This window comes from Epinephelus fuscoguttatus, linkage group LG5 (assembly GCF_011397635.1).
Source record: "Epinephelus fuscoguttatus linkage group LG5, E.fuscoguttatus.final_Chr_v1".
In the NCBI taxonomy this organism is placed as follows: Eukaryota; Metazoa; Chordata; class Actinopteri; order Perciformes; family Serranidae; genus Epinephelus; species Epinephelus fuscoguttatus.
Genome location: NC_064756.1, coordinates 29,168,679 through 29,193,318, shown reverse-complemented (window position 1 = coordinate 29,193,318; position 24,640 = coordinate 29,168,679).

Genomic DNA, 24,640 nt, shown 5'->3' with positions numbered 1-24,640 from the left:
CCAGAAATGTCCCAACACCTCATCTCACTGAAAAATATCCAGTTTGTGGCTACAAACACAGTTGAAAGTGTAACTGGTTTTCAACAGTGGTCTGTGTCTTTATATGTTTCATGTTTCATATGAGAAATTTGTAGGTTTTGTACATGTTAAAACTTTACGTTTCTGTTTTCCATTTTATGTTATGACAACGCTGTGGTGATATTTGGACAGATTTAGGCACGAAAAGCACTTGGTCATGGTTAGGACATAATTTTTTGGCTTAAAACGCCCAGTTTTGTCACCAACAACATAGCTGGAAATGTCACTAGTCTTCAACAGTGGCCTGCTGCACGGCAGCTTGCTTAGCAGCTATCTCACACAATCCATCATCTGCTTTCCCTCCTGATAAGCAACTCAGCTCACACACACATGAAATCTGAACATCATTTTAGAAATGTTGATTTTATCAGTATGAAATGTAAAAATGTAACAAATTTTCGGTTTGTAGAAACGTATAATGCAGACATTTACTGGCGCTCATACTACACACAGCTGACCAGTCCCAGTGGGAAAATTAATATAACACAGCAGAGATAAAAAGTAGCCAGGCAAACAACAAAATGCTAAAGTATGTTATGTGATAAGTAACTGCAAACTCACAATGACATTTTCAGATGATTACAGCTCACACAAAGAAATAGTCCAGCACATAATATAAAACTGCCAATTTTCATTTTTACACTTCGTTGTTTGAATGAAATTAATCAGATGAGATCTAACATGTGAATTAGTGAAAAATTGTGCTGTCAGGCAGATTTTGTTGCATTTGGACAGAGCCAGACAAGCTGTTTCAACCTGTCTCCAGTCTTTATGCTAAGCTAAGCTAATCTGCTGCTGGCTGTAGCCTCATACTTAGACAAATATGAGAGTGGGATTGATCTTCTCATCTAACGCTCGTCAAGAAAGCAAACAAGAGTACTTTCCAGAATGTCAAACTATTTCTCCTCAAGAATGAAGAGAGCAGCGTTGACAGGGGGCATGTTTTTGCAGGAAATATGTCTCAGTTGACTCAACCAAGAAGTGTCAACAAGAAAAAAAACAATCCTGTAATGTGGACCTTTATTCTAAAAATAAAAGCTAAGAGTCTAAAGATCCCACCCCCACACAAAACCTCATTAATCATGCAAATCCTCTGGCTATTGGAATGATAATTACAGGTTGTTAATCTTATCTGTTATAAATCCATCAGTGTTCAGACTTTTCCACTTGTGCTTTGATTGCATCACATCAGATGGAGCCTCAGTTTTGATCTCAATCAGTGCAATAAGATGTCGTCACCACACCCATGAATCACAGGAAGATGGCTGCACACACAGAGAGGACATCTTTGTTTGCAGGTGCCCGATTCAAGCAAGGATACGGAAGAGGAAAGTGATGGAAAGCACTGGCATCCATCCACTCCTCCCAGTTCTTAAACATGACCTGCGGATGATCCTGAACTGGGAGAAGTGGGGCAGTCTGCCAGTCTGTAGCGCTGGAGGTGTGTGTGTCGACTCTGTCAACACACGTCGCACACGTTGTGTGTGTGTTTATGTGTGTGTGACAGAGTGTTTCTGTGGGTTTGAATCAAACCCAAGACTTGAAAGTCTCTTGGTTGTGTTTGCTTTTCATGCAAAAGGTGTGTGTGCAGTCAGGGATTGAGCTTTTCCTCCTCCTTTCTTTTGTTAAATCATGTCAGATCAGAGCAGCTTTGAGGTTTGGGCTCTTAGTCACCACACCGCAAATTGGTTTCTGTCTCAGTGCTGTTTGATTACATCTTAACTTCTCTCTTGTGTAGTATTTTTGTGTTTTGTTCTCTTCCAAAGACAGATCAGCTGATAAGAAATACTAAACAGACACAGCAGATTTGGGATTTTCCATCCTGTGAAGCTCAGGTTTGCAGACATGAGAGAAAATACTGTGAAGCAGCATCATGTTTGTCAGGGCAGCACAACCCCTGGCATCAAACATGCCCCCAACAGTTTGATACTCCTACACTTTTACTGAGCCAAGCTGCCCCCAGATACAGCTGATTTATCCTGTCAGAGCATGTCTTCTTTTTACATTCATAGTACAAGGGGCAAACAGTTCTCGCTGTGATTTTACAACTCTGAAGACATCGAAAGGAGATATTTGATGGCAAAGGTCATAAACCCTCTGCAGTTCAGTTACAGATGTAGGTGTAGATTTCAGGGTGGATGCAGGGGACATGTCCCCCTCAGTATTTAGAACATGTGCATCTCTCCCACTATACAAACATGAAAGTAGCAAAGGACTTTTACTTTGACGAAATTACTGACATTTACACCATAAATTGCTTAGCCCCTCATTGCCTGTGTCTCGGCCAAAAACTTGGACGTAAACACACCATTAAGACTACAGCCAATGGTGAACTAGCATGTACGCCCTGCTCCTGCGTGAGAGGAAATAACCCTATTTAACAGCGGGCAGTGGTAGCCTGTATTTGTCACTAAAAAATGGGAACTAGAAGACAGACAGAACAGATTCAAGACATTAGTTAGCCAGTTAGCACATTAACATTACAACCTGATGAAGAAAGAACAAAGGATATTTACTGTGTGCTAGCGATACTAACACAAACAATTGTAAACCATTTCTGCTATGAAGCTCAGTGGCTAAAAAAAAATAATCTTGCCTCATATAACAAGTTTGTTTTGATCTCACACTATCTTGACTTTAGTCGTTTGTTTGCTCAAAAAGAGCCATCCTTTTACGTCGACAAGATACACCCTAACCCTAACCCCTAACCCAAGATACACAGCGGGAAACGTTGCCGGACAACAATGTAAGTTAAGGGGACAAAAGCTCCAAGTTGGGTGGGCAGGATGGGTGGTGGTTGTGTCCAACAATCGCCAACTTTCATCTGGGAGGCCAGTGTTCACTTCCTGTATGAATATGAAGCCAAACCCTGTTATGTTTTTCACAACCTAACCACATGCTTTTGGTGCCTTATCCCTGTTCATGTGTTGGCTCAACATAACCATGTGCGTTTTTTTGGTGAAGGAAAGAAACAACAATTCATGGTGTCGTACTAGCGTAGTGTGTTTATTTCTAAAGCGAGTATGCAAACTGTACATTATCTGTGAAAAAAGGAATTGTATTTTGAAAAGAATCAATGCATGTAACAGGAGGAACTTGATGAGGCATCCCAGAACGTCAACATCAGAAGCACACAGGCTATCTTGCGTGTCACATGTAGACATGGAAAATTAATGACCAAGCGGTAATATGTGTCGAGGTCGGAGTGAGAATGTGGTGGTCTGCTTTTCTCACTTCTGTTTCTCTTCTGAGCACTGAGCTGAACTGCCAATCAGAATGGTTTCACTCAACGACAGTCTCTGCCATCTCTGATGCCAACTAGACAGCGGCTGACTAGGATCAACGGTGCAGGACACACCACACAGACTAGGACAACAGACGCTCTCCAATGGCCCAACATTGACTGATAGCAGACTATTAGCTTGATGTAACGGGGCCCTTTTCCAGATCCTTCCATTAAGTAAAAAGTACTAATATCAGACTGTAAAAACACTCTGTTACAAGTATAAGTATTTTTATACTCAAATTTGTAGTTTTCTCTCTGTAATTTGTAGTCAAAGTGTAAAAAAAACCCTGCAATACAATTACATCCCTCTCAACAGGTGTGACTTGGCTGCCACATATTTCACGAGTGTTATGAACAGTAAAATTATCCCACTTATTTTTAGGCTATTTTTGATCATTATTGTATAATATATTGTATATCTAGCTTTGTCTTTTTGAACCAGAGGGGCATATGTGACATTTGACCAACTTTACAGGACAGCCAAAACAAAATGACCATACTTTGTCCTGACTTTGTTTATTGAATTCAGTCTTGAATACGAAAACTTCATAAACATGTGGATGACTGAATACTTAGTTGACAATATTCTGAGTAAATGCACTTGCACCCTTTTTGGCCTCAAATAATCTCTAGTCTTTTGGTTTGATTAATAACTCATATAAGTAACTGTTTTGGCAGAGGCACAACTCAAAAGCTTTCATTACACACACACACACACACACACACACACACACACACACACACATGTACAGTACAGGCCAAAAGTTTGGACACACCTTCTCATTCAATGCGTTTTCTTTATTTTCATGACTATTTACATTGTAGATTCTCACTGAAGGCATCAAAACTATGAATGAACACATGTGGAGTTATGTACTTAACAAAAAAAGGTGAAATAACTGAAAACATGTTTTATATTCTAGTTTCTTCAAAATAGCCACCCTTTGCTCTGATTACTGCTTTGCACACTCTTGGCATTCTCTCCATGAGCTTCAAGAGGTAGTCACCTGAAATGGTTTTCCAACAGTCTTGAAGGAGTTCCCAGAGGTGTTTAGCACTTGTTGGCCCCTTTGCCTTCACTCTGCGGTCCAGCTCACCCCAAACCATCTCCATTGGGTTCAGGTCCGGTGACTGTGGAGGCCAGGTCATCTGCCGCAGCACTCCATCACTCTCCTTCTTGGTCAAATAGCCCTTACACAGCCTGGAGGTGTGTTTGGGGTCATTGTCCTGTTGAAAAATAAATGATCGTACACCTAAACGCAAACCGGATGGGATGGCATGTCGCTGCAGGATGCTGTGGTAGCCATGCTGGTTCAGTGTGCCTTCAATTTTGAATAAATCCCCAACAGTGTCACCAGCAAAACACCCCCACACCATCACACCTCCTCCTCCATGCTTCACAGTGGGAACCAGGCATGTGGAATCCATCCGTTCACCTTTTCTGCGTCTTACAAAGACACAGCGGTTGGAACCAAAGATGTCAAATTTGGACTCATCAGACCAAAGCACAGATTTCCACTGGTCTAATGTCCATTCCTTGTGTTTCTTGGCCCAAACAAATCTCTTCTGCTTGTTGCCTCTCCTTAGCAGTGGTTTCCTAGCAGCTATTTGACCATGAAGGCCTGATTCGCAGTCTCCTCTTAACAGTTGTTCTAGAGATGGGTCTGCTGCTAGAACTCTGTGTGGCATTCATCTGGTCTCTGATCTGAGCTGCTGTTAACTTGCGATTTCTGAGGCTGGTGACTCGGATGAACTTATCCTCAGAAGCAGAGGTGACTCTTGGTCTTCCTTTCCTGGGTCGGTCCTCATGTGTGCCAGTTTCGTTGTAGCGCTTGATGGTTTTTGCGACTCCACTTGGGGACACATTTAAAGTTTTTGCAATTTTCCAGACTGACTGACCTTCATTTCTTAAAGTAATGATGGCCACTCATTTTTCTTTAGTTAGCTGATTGGTTCTTGCCATAATATGAATTTTAACAGTTGTCCAATAGGGCTGTCGGCTGTGTATTAACCTGACTTCTGCACAACACAACTGATGGTCCCAACCCCATTGATAAAGCAAGAAATTCCACTAATTAACCCTGATAAGGCACTCCTGTGAAGTGGAAACCATTTCAGGTGACTACCTCTTGAAGCTCATGGAGAGAATGCCAAGAGTGTGCAAAGCAGTAATCAGAGCAAAGGGTGGCTATTTTGAAGAAACTAGAATATAAAACATGTTTTCAGTTATTTCACCTTTTTTTGTTAAGTACATAACTCCACATGTGTTCATTCATAGTTTTGATGCCTTCAGTGAGAATCTACAATGTAAATAGTCATGAAAACGCATTGAATGAGAAGGTGTGTCCAAACTTTTGGCCTGTACTGTATATATATATATATAGATAGATAGATAGATAGATAGATAGATAGATAGATAGATAGATAGATAGATATACAGCGCCTTGCAAAAGTATTCACCCCCCTTTGCTTTTTAACTATTTTGTTAGATTCCAACCTGTAATTTAAATGTTTTTCATCTGAAAATTTCATGTGATGGATCTGCACAAAGTTATCTAAGTTGGTGAAGTGAAATGAGAAAAATATATATAAAAGAATAATTTAAAGAAATAAAAAAGTGAAAATTGGCATGTGCATATGTATTCACCCCCTTTGCTATGAAGCCCCTTAAAAAGCGCTGGTGCAATCTATTACCTTCACAAGTCACAGAATTAGTTAAATGAAGTCCACCTGTGTTCAATCTAAGTGTCACATGATGTGTCAGTATAAACACACCTTTTCTGAGAGGCCCCAATGGGCTGCAACTCCACTTAGCAAGAAGCATCACATCATGAAGACCAAGGAGCTCTCCAAACAAGTCAGGGACAAAGTTATAGAGAGATACAAGTCAGGACTGGGTTATAAAAAAATATCTACATCTTTGATGATCCCCGAGCACCATCAAATCCATAATCACCAAATGGAAACAACACGGGACCACAACAAACCTGCCAAGACAGGGCCGACCACCAAAACTCACAGACCGGGCAAAGAGGGCATTGATTAGAGAGGCAACAGAGAGACCAAAGGTAACCCTGAAGGAGCTTCAGAGTTCCACAGCAAACACTGGTGTGTCTGTCCATAGAACCACAATAAGCCGTACACTCCATAGAGCTGGGCTTTATGGAAGAGTGGCCAGAAAAAAGCCTTTACTTAGTGTTAAAAACAAGAAAGCACGTTTTGAGTTTGCCAAAAAGCATGTGGCCGACCCCCTAAATGTATGGCGGAAGGTGATCTGGTCAGATGAGATTAAAATTGAACTTTTTGGCCACAAAGGGAAATGCTATGTCTGGCGGCAACCCAACACATCCCATCACCCCAAGAACACCGTCCCCACAGTGAAACATGGTGGTGGCAGCATCATGCTGTGGGGATGTTTTGCAGCAGGGACTGGGAAACTGGTCCGCATAGAGGGAAAGATGGATGGTGGTAAATACAGGGACATTCTGGAGCAAAACCTGTTTCAGTCTGCCTGTGATTTGCGACTGGGACGGAGGTTCACCTTCCAGCAGGACAATGACCCGAAGCATACTGCTAAAGCTACGCTTGAATGATTTAAGGAGAAGAAGTTAAATGTGTTAGAATGGCCTAGTCAAAGCCCGGACCTGGTTTGACTTGAAGACTGCCGTTCACAAGCGGAAACCATCCAATTTGGGGGAGCTGGAGAAGTTTTGCCATGAAGAATGGGCAAAAATCCCAGTTGCAAGATGTGGCAAGCTCATAGAGACTTATGAAAAGAGACTTGCAGCTGTAATTGCTGCAAAAGGTGGCTCTACAAAGTACTGACTTCAGGGGGGTGAATAATTATGCACACTGAAGTTCTTTGTTTTTGGGCCTTTTTGTTGTTTGCTTCACAATAAAAAAGTTTTTTCACATCTTCAAAGTTGTTGGCATGTTCTGTACATGAAATGATGAAAATGCTCAAACAATACATTTTAATTCCAGGTTGTGAGGTTTTAAAACGTGAAAAATTCCTAGGGGGGTGAATACTTTTGCAAGGCGCTGTATATATATATGTATACATAACTCATTTTCGCCACTTATGCTCCTCTGGTTCTCGCCTCTTGTCTTGAGATTTCTTGAATACTTTCTTGAATAGAAGAAATTGTGTTGCACTGACATCAATGAAATGTATCTCAGCCTCAGGAAGTCAATAACCACATCATACTGACAGTATGCTGGTGTTTTTTATGGTTTCATAAGTGCATGTGTGTGTGTGTGTGTGTGTGTGTGTGTGTATAGTTGATGATGATCTCTTGGCTATCTTCCTCCCAGCTGCTGCTGCTGCTGCTGCTTCTCTCTCCCGCTGGCTGGTGGTCAATATTGACTCAGGGATCGAAGCAACAGCCACTTTGTCTTTGGGTGCAGAGGGGGGCAGAGCAGCTATCTCTATGGCATCAGGTGAAAACAGAGAAAAAGCTGCTTATCAAATGTCAGAATCAAAGAAAAGTATGATAAAGCCAGCACAACATGTTAAATCACAGCAACATATTAAGATATCATGAAGTCAGAAAAAGTCAAGAAAAGACTCTTTAAACATCAACAGGCTTTTTTTTTTTTTTGGTCAGCGGACATTTTGGTTTGTTATTGTAGGAAAAACACAAGTGTTACTAATAGTATTAAACTGTATTATATTTACGTGACCCAATAAGCCATGACAGTGTAACACACAGCATGCACAATTCTTAGACCCTGAAACTGAAGCAGGTGAATTGAATTCATTCCACTGTTAATGCTATTATTTTCACCTGTGTGTCTGTACTGTGACTTTTTAATTTTAAAAAGAGGCCTGTTGCATAGCATAGATAGACACCGGTCTATACATGAAATATGTTTCTTTACTTATTGGATTTGTTTTTTAAATTCAAACACATAAGATATTAACTTATGTAAGAAAATACATATTAAAGGTGCTACATGTCAGTATAAATAGAAAGAATATAAATACATATGTAGACATAATATTATGTGCTTAAATGTAAAACACCACTTTTATAATGCTTTTAATTCATCATTATTATATTTTCTTTAATTTGGAAGATCCAGAAAGCTTAAGAACCAATTTTGTTGAGCACCAATGCAGACAAAGAGGTTGACAGCAGCGTCACAGTCTAACAGATTGACTCTGAGAAAGTAAATGAGCCAAAAAAGCACACGCAGGCACACTGAGGCATGAAAACACAACTGCAGTCTGACGACAGGACGACCACACTGCTGTTTTTAGGTGAAACTATGTGTTGTTGTGCCACCAGTGATAATCAATAGATGTGTTAGATAAACCTTAGATTAGTCCTGACTGGTACAGGAAGACATTAATTGATTTCACACATTTATTGGAGCAAACACCTACTGGAAACTTGTCAAGCAAAGCTGCTAAACACTTTCTGTCTCAGCAGGACTTAACACACAGAGGCTTTGTGTTGTTCGTGTCACTTCACGGAAATAAAACATTTATTTTTTGTGTGGAGATGAAATCATTCGATCCTTCCTGAAAGCATAACTGTACCCAAATGTTTCCAACAGTGGGCAAACTGTGAAGACGTTCCATCGTCCACATTTCTGGTTATCTATTAGTGACTGTTAAACTGGAGAACTCTGTGGAGATTTGCATGACGCTGACATGAGCTCCAGTCCCATACCAGTGGTTCATTTTGCATAGTCCTGTGGTGAAGGCATAGAAACATAGGACTCCTTTTGTTTAAATGTTAGCAGCAGGATGTGGAGCTCCTCTGAACCTCTTGTTGAACTCACTGCTGTCACCTAGTGAACACCGGGACATCATGCAGGTGAGACTGACCCTCTGCCTAACCTGTTGTACATGTTTCTTTTGGTCGTTGTCTGTCATGTTATTCAATCTACCCACTTATGTTTGATTTTTATAGTTATTTGAGAGTTTTACTGCACTGACCACACAGTGTGTAACCGTAGCATATAACAATAAAGTTCAAACACACACACACACACACACACACACACACACACTCCCACACAAATATCATCCCTGACCTTATTTTGAGCAGACAGACTGTGCCAGGTCCATGTAAGGTGTGTCACCGTGCAATAAATCTCCCGTGAAAAGAACATGAGTCAATCAGATCCAAGCCGTTAGCTGCTGTACTCAGCGGGAAGTCAAACACACGCCTACAAGGAAGAGTTTGTGACAAATTATGGCGCACGATAAGAGGTCTCTTTATTTAGCAGTGCATTTGGAAACAATGCTGGAATGCAGTTATCAGATGTTTGCTTTGTGCTTGTTGACATCCAAATGCTGTGTGAACTCTTTGTTGTGCTGGCAAGAAAGAAAATCTTTGCAAATTGGGCTCATTACAGCAACAGCAGACCAAAACAGTGCTTCACAAGCTTTGTTGCAGGTTATTAGGAGGAGAGTAGGAGCTGTGAGAGATTCTTTCGAGAGAGGAAGAAGTATTTTACTTGAGTAAAACTACTCCATTACAAGTGAAAGTCCTGCATTAAAAATCTTACTTAAGTAAAGTATAGAAGTATCATCAGCACAATGAATGCACTTATGCTTCACACAGTATTTCATTTATGTCTTTAGACCATAATATATTTTTTGGAACAACTGCTTTAGTACCCAAGATCAGTCCTTGTCTCTTTACTCGGTCTTGTCTCGGCCTCCGACAAAGAGGACTCTGGATTTTATTTAAGACAGATCAAGCCCACAACTGCAGGAATGTAAATTGTCTGTGCAAAAAAGGAGTGTTGTTTAGAGATGGTTATAGTGATTTCAGCTCCTTAGTTTTTGTTTGTATTTGTCTGCTCATGGAAGAAAATATAAAATTGCCACACATAAACTTCACCCCTGAATGCCTTTTTATTATCTTAACAAGAAATTTCTCACAGTACACTTATGCACACTCACATATAGAGAGTATGGCAAGAGGTGGATGAATAGTAATCTTAATTTGTTTTCTGTGGGTGTTTTCATGGGAATGTGGATCTTTCAGATCAATTTAAGGAGTGCCTGTGGTTTGCATTTTCCACATTGTATCATTAGTGTGTCATGCTTTGTGGGACTCGCTCTAGTGTTGGTCATGACTTGGTCTTGATTTTGGTGGCCTTGACAACAACACTGGCTGAAACAAAGGACACTATACAAGCAGGGTAAAGATTGTTTAGAAGGTGCTGAACAAAGAAAAAAAGGAAAGCATAGGAATTCAGCAAAATCAACCTGAACTCAAGAGTTAACGACAAAGTTGGTTACAGGCTTTCCACAGTGTAAACAGGGCATCAGATTTTATAAGCCAATTATATGTCTGCATAGTATAGTAACTATAGCTGTCAGATAAGAGTACTGGAGTAAAGAGTACAATATTTGCCTCTGCGCTGCATTGGATTATTGGTATAAAATATAAAAAAATATATAAAATGATTAATTATAAAAATTTTAAAATTGAAATACTATGGTAGGCTACAAGATTCCTTAAAAGTTACATCAATGATTTTAACTTTTATGAAGGTAAAGAGACTGCATCAGTTAAACTAAGTGTACCTAATAAAGTGGCAACTGAGTGTATTTTCCACTAAAACTCCTCAAAAGTTATTCTCTGTCATTTACTACAAACACCAGTTTGGATAGACTCAGTCCCACACATACCGCACACCTGTATTGATTAGCCAGTGATCAGTGTCCAGATGCTTGAAACCAGCTCAGTGTGACACACAGGGACAACCCAGGAGTGATAGAAGACCTGTGATGTTGGCTGGCTGCCTCCCTGCCCAGTGTTTTTCTTTCTCCTTGTCTGCGCAATTAGGGATTCAAAAGTAATTACCTGCTCGGCTTCCTCTGCGATTAAATGGCAGGTTCACAGCACCCTGATTAATGCAGAGGCATGCACACCTGCCATTAGCAGCCACGAGAGGTGGAATGTTCTGACTGAAACCCTGCAGAACAAACACACTGCTGTCCGAGCCTGCATGACACAAAATTACCCAACGTGAGCAGAGACACTAGTGACAAAAACGCACACACAGGCACATATATCGCTCTCTAATCACATGTGCTTCGACACTAAATATTATTTTATTTATTCTTTATTTTTTATCATTCTGTCAAAACCCACATACTGTAAGTAACAAGGTTAAGTATAGAATTTTATATATTATACAGTATTACATCTTGATTCTAAACAACCTGTCATCAGTAACAGACAGTAACAAATTTAACTTCACTGCATTTTGGAGGAAAAATACAGTAATTATTTTTACTCCATTACAGCCATGGTTACTTTGCAGATAAAAATTTTATGTACAAACTGTATAATGATCTTATAAAATATGCATCTAAAATATGCATCTCTTTGGAATAAACTGCATAACACTATGTAACATAGTTAAAATCAGCTCCACTCTGCGCAGCTAAAACATTAATATGCTGGGTATCACATTCAGGGTTTCACTCACTACAAACTTTGTACATACAAGTATTAAACTCGAAAAAATGCCTTTAGTAGTAAATTTAAATTTTCAATTAAATTATTGTTTTGTGACAGTGATTCCCTAGATTTCCGCTCGTTTGGAAGACACCTCAGGACCATTTCCAAACTACACAATATAAAGAACATTCACTCGGTGAAACAAATCTCACAAGAGCTATCACAATGAAAAAATGCCTCCTTGATAATAATTATGATAATGATAATAATAATAATAATAATAATAATAATAATAATAATACAGAATAACAAAATAAAGCCTCAGGCATTAGGTGATAATTAGGCAAGCAAAACTCTTGCACAAAAAAACGCCAAGAACTATCCTGATGGACCTATTGGAAAGGTATTATTTGATATTCCTTGGTTTCAAAATCACCCTCACACAGAACAGCAGAAGACAGCAAAACAAGTCTTAAAGAGACCTTGAGACCAGAATATCTGGCTGATAGTATTTGCTAACATGAGGTCTGCCATAGGTTGAGGACACCACAACAGGTGATCTGAGCAATCCTTCAATCAACTCAGGAGAATTTTGCCATTCAACTTACATGCTACACTTAACATTATTTCAACAGCTTGATACTTCATGACTCTTCCTGATCTTGTGAGAATTGCTTACAAGTGCGATTTTGAATTGATGGCATGTTTCACTCTATAGCTAATGCCCGGTAAACATACATTGTTATATGCTTAATATGTGTGATTAGTGTTAGCAGTTAACTTTTTATATGCAGCTGTATAGCCTCCCAGATACTGTACATTTATTTACATACATTTGTCAAACAAAAGAAATGTAAATATTTGTTCATGCATAACATGTAAAACACTGAAAATTCATCTGATATAATACAAATGTAATTCCTGTTTTTTGTCACCACTTTATTTATTGTGCATTTTATTTTGCACTAGATGTAAATTGTATTATTATTATTAGTAGTAGTAGTAGTAGTAGTAGTAGTAGTTGTAGTAGTTAGTGAATTAATTAATTTAACTTAACTTAACTTTATACTTCTACTCCGCTACGTTTCAGAGGAAAATGTACTTTTTCTTTACTGTACTACAGCTGTTGTTACTCTGCAGATCAGGATTTTAAACAAACTAACAGCATGTAACATTCTTCAAATGCACTTAAGTAATGTGACTTTTACTTGGAGTATGGCATATTTTTACAGCGTGGTATTGCTATCAGAGTACATAAATGTAAATTCAGGCTGTGATGAAGCTGTGCAAACTTATCTCTTCTACAAAAGGATATTTCAAAGACACCTAAATTCATGAGTGGAATCTGCTCTCTCTCTCTCTCGCTCGTAGATCTTTATTTTGGCCATAAATGTAACACGAAAATGTGACGGTAGCAACAATGACCTTTAGTGTCAAGATTATTTTTTCTGTCAGCAATTTATTTGCCTGGTCTGACGGATGCAGTAGCAGGTTATCTGTCCAGGTCTATGAGCTCTTTTTATTTCTTTTTTTGTTAACAGTTAATGTGTAACCGAGTGTGCGAGGAATCAGCACATTTCCTTTTACCTCATACACCAATCGATGTTGGTGTGGCTTTGCTGCAAGGGAGCTAAATGGGATCATTGTCAAGAGAGCTACAGTAACTCATCCTGTCTGAGACGTTTGATAGGAGAGAAAATGAAGTCACACTGTGTGCTTTTAACAGTAAACACAGTATAAACATTATCATGGATACATTTCTTCAATATAAAGCTGAACATTATGACACACCTGTCATCCACCAGTGACACAAACACACTTTATCAGCGGTGACAACTTGTCATGATGAGCTCCCATCTTTCTCTAAGTTCAAAATCTGTTTTTACTGTAAACATGAACTTTGATATAGGAGCTTCTTTAACTCAGCTTTTCAACAATTAAGACTCTGGCCCTGTGCCACCTAATGTGGAACCCAGTTATCTATTATTTCACAAATAAAGTTTCACACTCAGTTGACCGTGGCGTCTGTCTTGTCCCCCTGTGATTGCTTAAAGCACCTACAGTTGCCTTCTTTGTACAGTCATCAGATATGAATCTCTGTTGCAGTGAACCAAAACCCCTGAAACACCACTGTATATCCTGTATATGTTTTTGGTCGTTTGTCATCAAATTTGGCTAATCATTCTCAAGGAGACACATAATCTACTTTCTGTTGGTCTGAACCCCCTGAGAGATCACAAGATAATTAAAGGGTCTCTGTTACACAAAAGTTTGTCGATTTTTTTTTTTTTTTTCAAATATTAGGTATATATCTTGTGAAAAAAGGCATAATGTCACATCTTCAGGCCTTGAAAAATGCATCATATGAAATCGAAAAAGAATCGAGATTAAGAGTCCACTGCCACGTTAGCGGCCCTGTGAGGCTGTACTTAGACTCAGCAGCACTTTGAGCTAAATGCTAACACATGATAATTAGCATTTAACATGAGGCGCAGCTAATGCTGATGGGAATGTCATTATCAAATATCAGACAAATAAACATTTTGACTTGATGACAGCAGTTAAAGGGGATCTCTTTTTCTTTTATGGGTTGGCGTTTACAGGTCTTCCGTATCTTGGCGTCTCTGCACCATCACTGCAGTGGGTAGAATGGCTATAACGAAGTATGTTGAACATAAAGTTGACGTCAAGACATGTTAATTTTTTTGGACGAAGGCACCACTTTATGAGGATCGTGCTGTGCTACCTGTGCCTGCTATGGACATGTTCGAAAAGGAACGACAACAACAAAGATTACTTGTTTCCCTGAAGTTAGCATGTAGCTACATGTAGCAGTGTATGTAATATAAACACATGCACTAGCATGCCTGAAGCAAAAGACCAAATAAAGACAGGAGAATGCCATTTGCACCAGTGTCCGTAGTCAACAACGCTGCTGAGTGTAAATAGTCGTATAGCTGCAGTGTGATTATTCTCACCTGGGTGAAAAATTTTGGCCATGTTTAGTATGAAAATCTAACATGGTAACATCATACAACAAAAAATAAGGAAAATCATAATGGGTTCCCTTAAAGAGATATCTACGTTATCACAAATTGTCATATTGTTGTCAAGATATTTTACTCAAGACCACAAAAGTCAAGCTCATGATGGCGCCAGAAGGAAAGTCTGGGGATCACCAAAGTCATGTCAGTGCATCTAATAGTTGATGAGTTACTGTACTCCAGTTTTGCCTTGCCACCAACATGGCAAAAATGACTCTCTGCTTTAACTGCTCAACTCTTGTCCTGAGTCAAGTATTTATTTATGATAATAATAATAATAATAATAATAATAATAATAAACTTTATTTATAGAGCACCTTTCATGCACGAATGCAGCCCAAAGTGCTTGAACAGAGCAATATCAGAAACAACAAAACAACAACAGTTAAAAACAACACATCAATTTAAACAACATCAACAAAACAAAACAATAACAGTGATAAAAATCAAATTAAATCAACCCATATTGATAGGTTAGGTTAGGATAGGTTTTCAATTTCTTTTTAAAAATAGCTAAGGAGTCTGCCATTCTCAGATCTAAAAGGAGAGTGTTCCATAGTTTAGGGCCATAAAAACAAAAAGCAGCTTCACCGGTTCTCTTGTGGGACACCTTGGGAACAACTAAAAGACAGGCAGTGGAGGATCTGAGAGTTCTTGTTGGGGCATAAGAAGAAAGGCAATTGCTGATATAAGACGGTGCTAAATTATTTAAGGCCTTATAAGTAAGTAACAGAACTTTATAATCAATCCTAAAAGAAACAGGCAACCAGTGCAATGATGCAAGCTGAGGACTAATGTGATCTCTTTTTTTTGTATTTGTTAAAATCCTGGCTGAAGCGTTCAGAATAACTTGCCGTTTCTTTAGTGACTTTCTAGGGAGACCAGTAAAAAGGGAATTGCAGTAGTCCAAACGGCTAGTGATAAAAGCATGTACAAGTATTTCAGCATCATCCTGAGTTAAAAAAGGTCTAATTTTGGCAATGTTTCTAAGGTGAAAAAATGATGTTTTTGCAACTCTGTTAAAATGGCGAATAAAATTAAGATCAGAGTCTAAAATCACTCCTAGGCTTATAACATGTGATTTAATCTGCTGGGACAGACTACCAATCTTTGACTGAAGTTTCTGCCTTTCTTCTAGTGGACCAACAAGTTAAATCTCTGTTTTCTGCTCGTTTAGCTTTTAAAAAAAAAATGTGTGAGCCAAGAAGGTTGGGAACCACTGACATACTTCATATAAAGACGCTGCTTTTGAAAACCTTGACTTTCTAATTTGATTGAGTTCTTATTTGATTTTTAATTTAGACCTGCACTCAGAGACCCATTTTCCAAAGCCGCTCCCTCCCCTCCACCGCTCCACCACCAGTGGACTCTGGACCTCTGTCTTCACGCTCCTCTGCTCATCCCTAAAATTAATTCATCCGCACATCTCTGTCCCTCCAACACCACATTAACCCCGACCACAGGAGGCATCCTGTCGGAAAAAAATGTCCCTCTCTGGCTTCACGGTGAAACATCAGTTTGACCTTTCCACCTCAGACCTCTGTCTCGGCTCTGTTCCCACCCTCACTAGCTTCATCCAGATTTCAACATGCAAATACTAAATGATCTCGAGGACTGAAAAGAAGCCAGACAGGTGTTATTACAAGTGTGAAGATAAGATTCAAAGCAAATATTAGTGTGTCATTCTCAATCTAAGATATGAAAATTAACATAAAGGTAAGCCTTCTCATTCTCCAAACATATCCATTGTTGCCATGCTTTTGTGGGGAAGACTCATTTCAGAGGGTCACGCCACACTGGCTGCTTTCTGGAGGACAGAGAAACTGTAATTGGGGGCCATTAGCTGTTGCCCAAGACCAGTCATGCAGGGTCAGTTTGTAGATTGAGACATGGTGACTGCACAGTCCCACCGCCTGTATCATTGTCCCCTACCTGTGTGACTTCCCTACCCCCCGACCTCCCTGACCAAACCCCCTGCATGACCCCCCACACACCACACACACATACCTTCCCATGTCCTTTGGTTTTTGGTGTCTTCAAACAAACCTTGAATGGAGTCAGGGCCAGCAAGACCTGACAGCAATCAAATAAAAAGTCACTTTTATAACAGCTTTAAAAGTCTGTCTGTCAGGATAATCTAACCCCATCAGTTACCTGTCTGACAGCACCTGCACTGCTCTGCTGTGAGGATCAGCTCTGCCTCAACTACGGTTCACACCTGTGCTGTGACCATAGTTGTCAAACATCACCAGTGTATTAAAAATGTTCAAAAATGGGAAAACAAAATATCTGACTTCAACACTATTTTGAAGTTTTCGTGCAGAAAATAAAGAAAATAAGACTTAACGCGGTAGGTTTATTAACATTAAGTCATTCCTTATAAATAGTAAATTAATGAGCATTTCCTAACAAATAAACAACTCAGCTAAGTTAAACTAAACCAGACTAAATCAGACAAAACTAAAAATCAAACAAAGATAAGATCAGCCAAGATAAATTAAACTAACCTGTACTAAACTAAGCTAATCACTTAACTTAACTAAACTAGACTGAATTATGCTAAACTAGACGTAACTTAACTTAACCAAGCTCAGTTCTCTAAACTAAAATCTAATCTAACCTAAAACCAAACTAAGATAAGCCAAGATAAACTTAACCTGTGCTTAGACCAATTGCTAACTAAACTATAAACTAAACTAAATTAAGTTAAACTTAGACAAAGTAAACTTAACCAAACTAAGTTCACTAAACTAACCCCTAATCTAACCTAAAACCAAATTTACATAAGCCAAGATAAACTAAACTAACCTGAGCTTAACAAAACTACTTGCTAACTAAATTGATTTAATGAGCAATTCACAGTTTCACTGTACCAGCCATGTGTACTTAGACTTGCATGGCTCAATCTTTGAGACAAGCATATGCTACTGGCAGGATCAAGCAGGTAGTACTCTCGCGGGAGTAAGAGCAGAAAGCTAAACTAAGATGAACTGGATGAAACTAAGTAAAAACCAAGCTAAGTTCACTAAACTGAAAACTAACCTAACCTTAAACTAAACTAAGACAAAATATAGTAAATTAAACTACGCTGAGCTAGTTGCTAAACCACACTGAACAAAACTTAAATCTAATCTAAACTGAAACTAACTGAAAATAGGCTAAGCTAACTCACATGGTGTAAGCTAGCCAACATAACACTTGCAAAACCAATATGAAATGAACTACTCCTCATGCATAAATAATTCTTAATCTGCGTAATAAATGCACAAAAACATGACAAGATAAAAACAGAAGATTTAACAGGGTTCTTGTTTTGAAGCACTATATATCCACATCATCTGCAAATTCCCAACAAAATGCACATGCCAGTCTGTGTTAGTTGTCAAAGTCAGTGTCTTTAATAGGAATGTAGAGGAAATATTATTTGAAGGGAAGAAAAAAAAACTTTTCAACAAAGTATGTCTTTCAGTGTCTTGATAACATCGGTTTCTTCAAGGAAGTGGGAAAAACTGTAGTAAGTTACTCATTTTCTTTTCAGTGCAAATAAGCCTTTTCTATATTTGGATTATTTTTCTCAAGCATTTTGAAGATTTTAATACGGGGACAAAATGTTATGTTATCGCAAATATTATTTTGCATGGCGGAACCCCCCTCGCAGTTACAGAGCCGGCCAGTGAAGCCAAGAGTTTCACAGTCCCTCTCGTAAAGAGTTGCCCTGCTTTATGACCCCATTGCCCAACATCACATGCCTTCAGTGCTGGGATATGATCTGAGATAAGGCAAGAAAGTACCGAAACAAGTCTCCCTCTCCTCCTTCCTGACGCTGCTCATCCAGGTAAATGAACAGGATGGGGAACATGCTGATGTTTGGCTTTAAAACTGTTGTGACAAAAAGTCTACTGAGAGAAAGGAAGGCTTGTCACATTATTTCATCATATAAGGCAAGAAGTGGATGATATCAAAGAAGGTCTGAATCACTAAGATGCCCTTATTCCAAGTTTTATAAATCATGACTTTATGATAAGCTGATTACCTTATCCTTGACAGCAGCACACAGCGAGGGCAGTAAAGGTGCAGGATTACGAGGTGATGGTTCATAAAGGGTTTGGCTCAGATAAGATGGTTAGTGGGAGAGACGGGACTGGTGACTTTAGGTCAACAGAAACCAGGATTTCTTACTGACTATGAGGCTGATTCAGACACATATTACTGCAAAACACCTGAATGTCTGGTAACATTTTTGGATTTTGGAATCATAAAGTTCAGTTTTGCCAAGAGCAAACTTGTATGTGTTTTCAGTAGTGCCTGTGCAGACAAGGTCATAAAAATATTGCGGCCCATGAAAGGCAGCCATTCCAACCTTTAACCTGCTCCTCACTTAGTCATGCAGGATGTTTGCTAAGATCGGGTGAACAGAGCGTTATGTATGTGTTTGTATGAGTATGTTGTTTTTGTATTTGCTATCTCGTTAAAACATTAAGGCATGAGGGGTGACAAGATTATTCCACTCTCCTGCGGTTTTCAAAGTCTGAGGAGCATTGTGTGTACATTGTTATACCAACAGTCATAATGAAATGCCTCCCAGCTGATGTCCACCTTTCTAATCTTCAGAAAAGCTCTATTAATGAACCTCATGAGCGATACCACACCTGAGTGAAACTGCCTCAGCTACTTCCTGCAATGCAAACCTTCATGGCTGCACTCCATTCAGGGGAAACCATTAGAACAAACTGCTCTCGGGTGCAGCAAAGCAGACCGGGCACCATCATTTATGAAGCAAATCACCTCTGGGTGCCCTACGAGAGGACAAAGCACTGACCATTGGCATGCAGGATCTCACAGAGCAACGCTCAAGCTCTGAAGAAATGGAGATATAAAAATGCTTCTTCATCTGTTCACACATCCAGAATTTCTGCCTTATGTTCAGTGTAATCAGTAACGATTAATAGCATGTGGTAGTTTTCCTTTAGTGTTGGGAAATTCCATTTTTTAGTTAAACTTCCTGTTGCATTTCATAACGGGGTTTTATTGGAAATCATTCTTGATACTATCATGTTTTAGTGATAGTCCAAAGGTAGTGATGTAAGCTCTACACATGGCAACATATAGATAGTAATATGACCTGTGCAAATGGTTTAACTTATACAGTGTTACTAATAAAGCTATTTTTTCTGAGTCAAACTGCACACTGTTTCAGTCTGAATATCCCGTCAGTCTTATTTCTCACACATCAAATAATCATTTTTATCCAGGACATGTTAAGGTGTGAGGGAAACATGTATGGTTTGATGATTGGTTGTTGACTGTGAGATTTGTGGCTTTACACAGAAATAAAAAAAAGAAAAAAAAAAATGCTTGATATGCAGATACTCTAGTGTCACACTGGAGATGTTCCTGACACAACAAATGTATACATGACAACTGCCTCATAAACATTAGAGAGCTAAATCAAAGTTATGCTACATTTTTATTTGTGTTCAGTTCATCAAAGATTCAGTTGTATTTCTGCTGCAAAATACTGTGATTATTGTTGTTTTATAACTGTAACTATGACTTACTGGAGATGTAACCCTAATTTCAAGCCTTATTTTTAGCTACTCATTTTATTTGTCATGTCATGTCCAAGCTGCTTTGTTCTGTGTTGTGCATAAAAAATGTAATAAACATATTCTAAAAAAAAATAGTCACTACAATCATATAATAAACAACAAGAAAGAAAGAATGAGAGAAAGAAATAATCTTTCAAAAAGAGAAAGGTTTCCCTCTTGTGGTTAAAATTTGGAAGTGCATAAAAGTAAACTCAGACTTATGACAAGCATCAACAGGAACCTCTGATTGGCCAATCTGTTTACTCAAGACGCATCAGCTTGACATAAAATTTAAAAATTAAATGTAGCTTTTGCCTTGAACACAAACAAGGGGATAATTATCTATCTATCTATCTATCTATCTATAACATTTTAAAGGTTACACATTTTGGCGCAAAGCTTTCTTCACACTACAAATGACTTTAAAGCTCTGTGAAAGACTGTCACTGTATATGGGAGAACAGTAATGTAATACTGTTTAAGGGATATAATGCATTAAGATGATAATTATGTACAGACAAGAAAAATCATGTGTTTGGTTTCATGTTTCATAATATATGCATTTTTTGTTTTTAATAAAGTAAGTAAAGTAGCTGAATCTGTCCAGGTTTACAACAGGGAGACAATGGGCTGCAGCTCTGTAGTCATGTCTAAAAATATCTTGTTGTCCTCTAAAAAACATTGTGCACAGAGCCAAAACAAAAATGGAGGAGTACATGTGGAGGCAACCTTCAGTGTAGATGTGTTCTAAATTTCTTTTTTGTGTGTGTGCGTGTTTTTTTTTTTGTTTGTTTGTTTGTTTGTTTTGTTTTGTTTTTTGTCACTGAGTTTCAGCAGCATTCAAACTTTGCACCTAAATCCTGCATCTTTCAATGGAAGTCTTTTTTGGCTATAAATGTGTAGTTACATCAACGTCTCAATTCTGAGTCATTTTGGGCTTTTGTTTGATTTAAATAAACAAGTCCTGGCTATCAGAGTGTAATTTTGAAGCCTGTAAAGGAATGATGACAAGTTGGCAATGAACACTTAGTAGCCACACTCTGGTCTGGTTATAGTCACAAGGCTGGGTCCAAGACAGTGGGTTTTTGTTTGATGTCAAATAAACAAAGTCTTGGCTTTCGCAATGTATTTTCGCAATATTATAACCTCACATGAGCTATTTTATCAAAATATAATGGTGAATGTTTCAATTTTTTTCAAAATGGGCATGCTACACATCAGCTCAGTCTCATTCTCAACAATTCAACAGAAAACCATGAGCGCCAAAATATATTTCATTCAGATTTACCAGCATGTTAAACAAGAGAGACAGGGAAAAGTGCAGACTCTCTGTCTTTGTCCCGAAGTCTGAATATGTGTCCAGCCCTGGATTATATATGTTGATTTGTCCTGGGAAGTCCATTGCTAACTGTCCATGCTAACTTCTATGTATGCTATGTTATGTGACATATTTTAATTAATATTTGGAGTAGAAAAACAATACTGATATCATTAGAAAGCTAAGGATCTCTTCTTTCTAGCAGTACTGATTTGGACCTGGATGGGGAGTGATGGCAGGCTAACAACAGGGATGCATTGTGGTCATTTTGCTAACAAGGAGGATGGCGTCCCCCATGTTCCCCCCTCAAATCCCCCACTACATATATACTCTAGATGCCCTTTTGCTTTTAATCGACCATTAAACACACAGCAGTCAGCAGAGGAACAAAGATTTTTATGCACTGACACATTCAAAGTTGATTCCCCAAGACAATAACTACGTGTACTGCAACCTACACATTATGTCATTCTGGTCCCTGAGTCCAGTTTCTGCAATTAACATATTAATGTGGCACCTTTTCTTTATCGACATCCCTGATGTTTGAGTCTGAGTCATTTGCCTCCTTGTTATGCCGGTGTTAAGTCCGCCCACTGGTCATCTCACAGTCTATGAGGCATCTGCAGAGCACAAACATTCCCCACATCAATGAGAGCGAACAAAGCAGGAGGATATTTTCAGGCCTGAGCCAAAACAACAGTCGGTTTGGTGCATTTCAGGTTATTCAAAATGGTTTTCAGGCCAAGCATGCAAGGGGCTGAATAGAGACATTTGAGAGCATAAGTAAAAAAAAAATATGTCGTGATAAAAGGACCTTTGGATTTGAGTGCTTAATGATGGAAAAGAGTAGTGTGAGACACCATCATAAAGTGATCAGTTAGAAAACATGATCATTTTCACATAACAAACCAGAAACAATCTACAATCTGATTCATCTGTTTGTCAGTTGTAAGGCCCCAGTTCAGACTCACAAACTGAATTTCCATCATCTAAATGATCAAACCTAATGTTTAAACCTGCCGTTCCGTCATCTAGCCAATTGTCTGTGGTCTATATGTGAATGTGCTCTGACCATGAATTACAGCTCCGTGTGGGAAGATGGATGAAGGCAGCCAGAGGCTACAGTATGAAAGAGAGGCAGGCAGGTATGTGGAGGGGGGAGAATGGGAGCACTGATGGCAAAAACAAGAGTGTAACACATCAGTGAAGGTTTGGTGAAAAAGCAGACAAGCCTCTCTGACGTACTCCTGTTTTTAAGTGTGAGTGAATAAACACATGAGAAGGTCATGATACAGCTTTTTTTACATTATTCAGTATTTCTGTGAAACACGCCGAATTACAGCTTTGATTCTTTATTCATTTCACCCAGCAAAAAGAGCTGTGAGTGAATCCCAGGACATCAGTGTGTTAAAAGGAATTTTTTTTGAACTTCAAAACCCTGTAGATGTGGGAATTGCAAAAAGTGTTATCTCACACTCAGGCAAAGTGTTCCAGTTAACTCCACAGAGTGTCTCATTTCACCCAGTTTGACCTCAGTCTGTCTCTAGAAATTATTCATTAGTAACTTGTCCTTTAATTTGTCTGCTTTCTCAGCTCTACTGACTCTGCGTGCTCTTGTTTCTTCAGATTTCCACGTACAGACATCACGTAACTCCAACAACAGCTGACAACATGACACAACTATACTCATGCTGCTGTTTCTCAATAAGACAACAACCACCCTGACATTGAAATAGCACAAAATATCCCAGTCATATTGCAGGTACTGAAGGTAAACATAAAATCTGTAATTTTTCTATGATTACATCACCATGTAATGCATACTATGACAGCAGCTCTGATCCTGACACATAATCTCTGTGTTGAAACTGAGGTCCAACTTGTGTTCCTGTTTGTCGTCTGCAGCCGTGTGTACACAAGTGTTGATGCCAACCCAAATAGCACAAGCTCTGCTCGCTGAGTTCACTCTGACTGAAGGTTTGTTTATCTGTGAAATCAGCTGGTGTAATGGCTCTAGGTGGCACATTGCTGGGCGCTACGAGTTCGTGCAGCTTTAATGGAAAAACAGAGCAAGCGATTCTACAAGAGTTGGGATGCTACGACTGGGAAGCAAATACATTATTGATTTGTCTGAATGTAGCTGATCATTCTGCCTTGTAGTGCTCTGAGATTTAAGTGTTACTCTTGCAATGTAGTATTTAATTTCCATATTGTTGGGCGGCTTGCAAGACAGATATTAAAGAAAGTAGCATCAAAAAGTTTTGTAAAGATTTGTATTTTTGTTTGACACAGGATGTAGCTACTGTGACATCATCCACTGGTTTGTGGGCATTTTGAAGCCTTGAGTTTGGTATTTTGGCCATCACCATCTTAGATTTGTGGAACCAGAAGTGACCATATTTGAACAAGATGGTGGATCTGACTGAGAAGCTGAGGACACTGACGGCAGACAGCCCGTTACTCAAAGAAGCCCACCTACTGCGGAATTTTAATCCCAAAATTTGTACCAAGCTGTCAACATGGTTATTTGTGCTGTTAAGTTGGGCATTTTAGCAGGGGGCATCTGCAGGGACTGACTTCCTTTTGGAGCCACCCTCAAGTGGCCATTAGAGGAACTGCAGTTTTTGCCACTTCAGTGATGATTTCCTTTCAGCCCCAGAGATTGTCGCTTGGTAAACATCCACAATTTTTTCATTTTTCTTCAATTCCAAACCCTCAATTTAGAACGTGCAAGACTCACAGGCTTTCTATTAAAAATTATTACCTGGGTATTTTGCAGTTCATGGTCAGAACCATATTTCCCTATCCACTAGTGATCATCAGGGTTTTCATTTGTTTGAATAAGCTGGGTTGTCCTTCACATGCTGCGAAACCCAGGGGTGAAAATATAG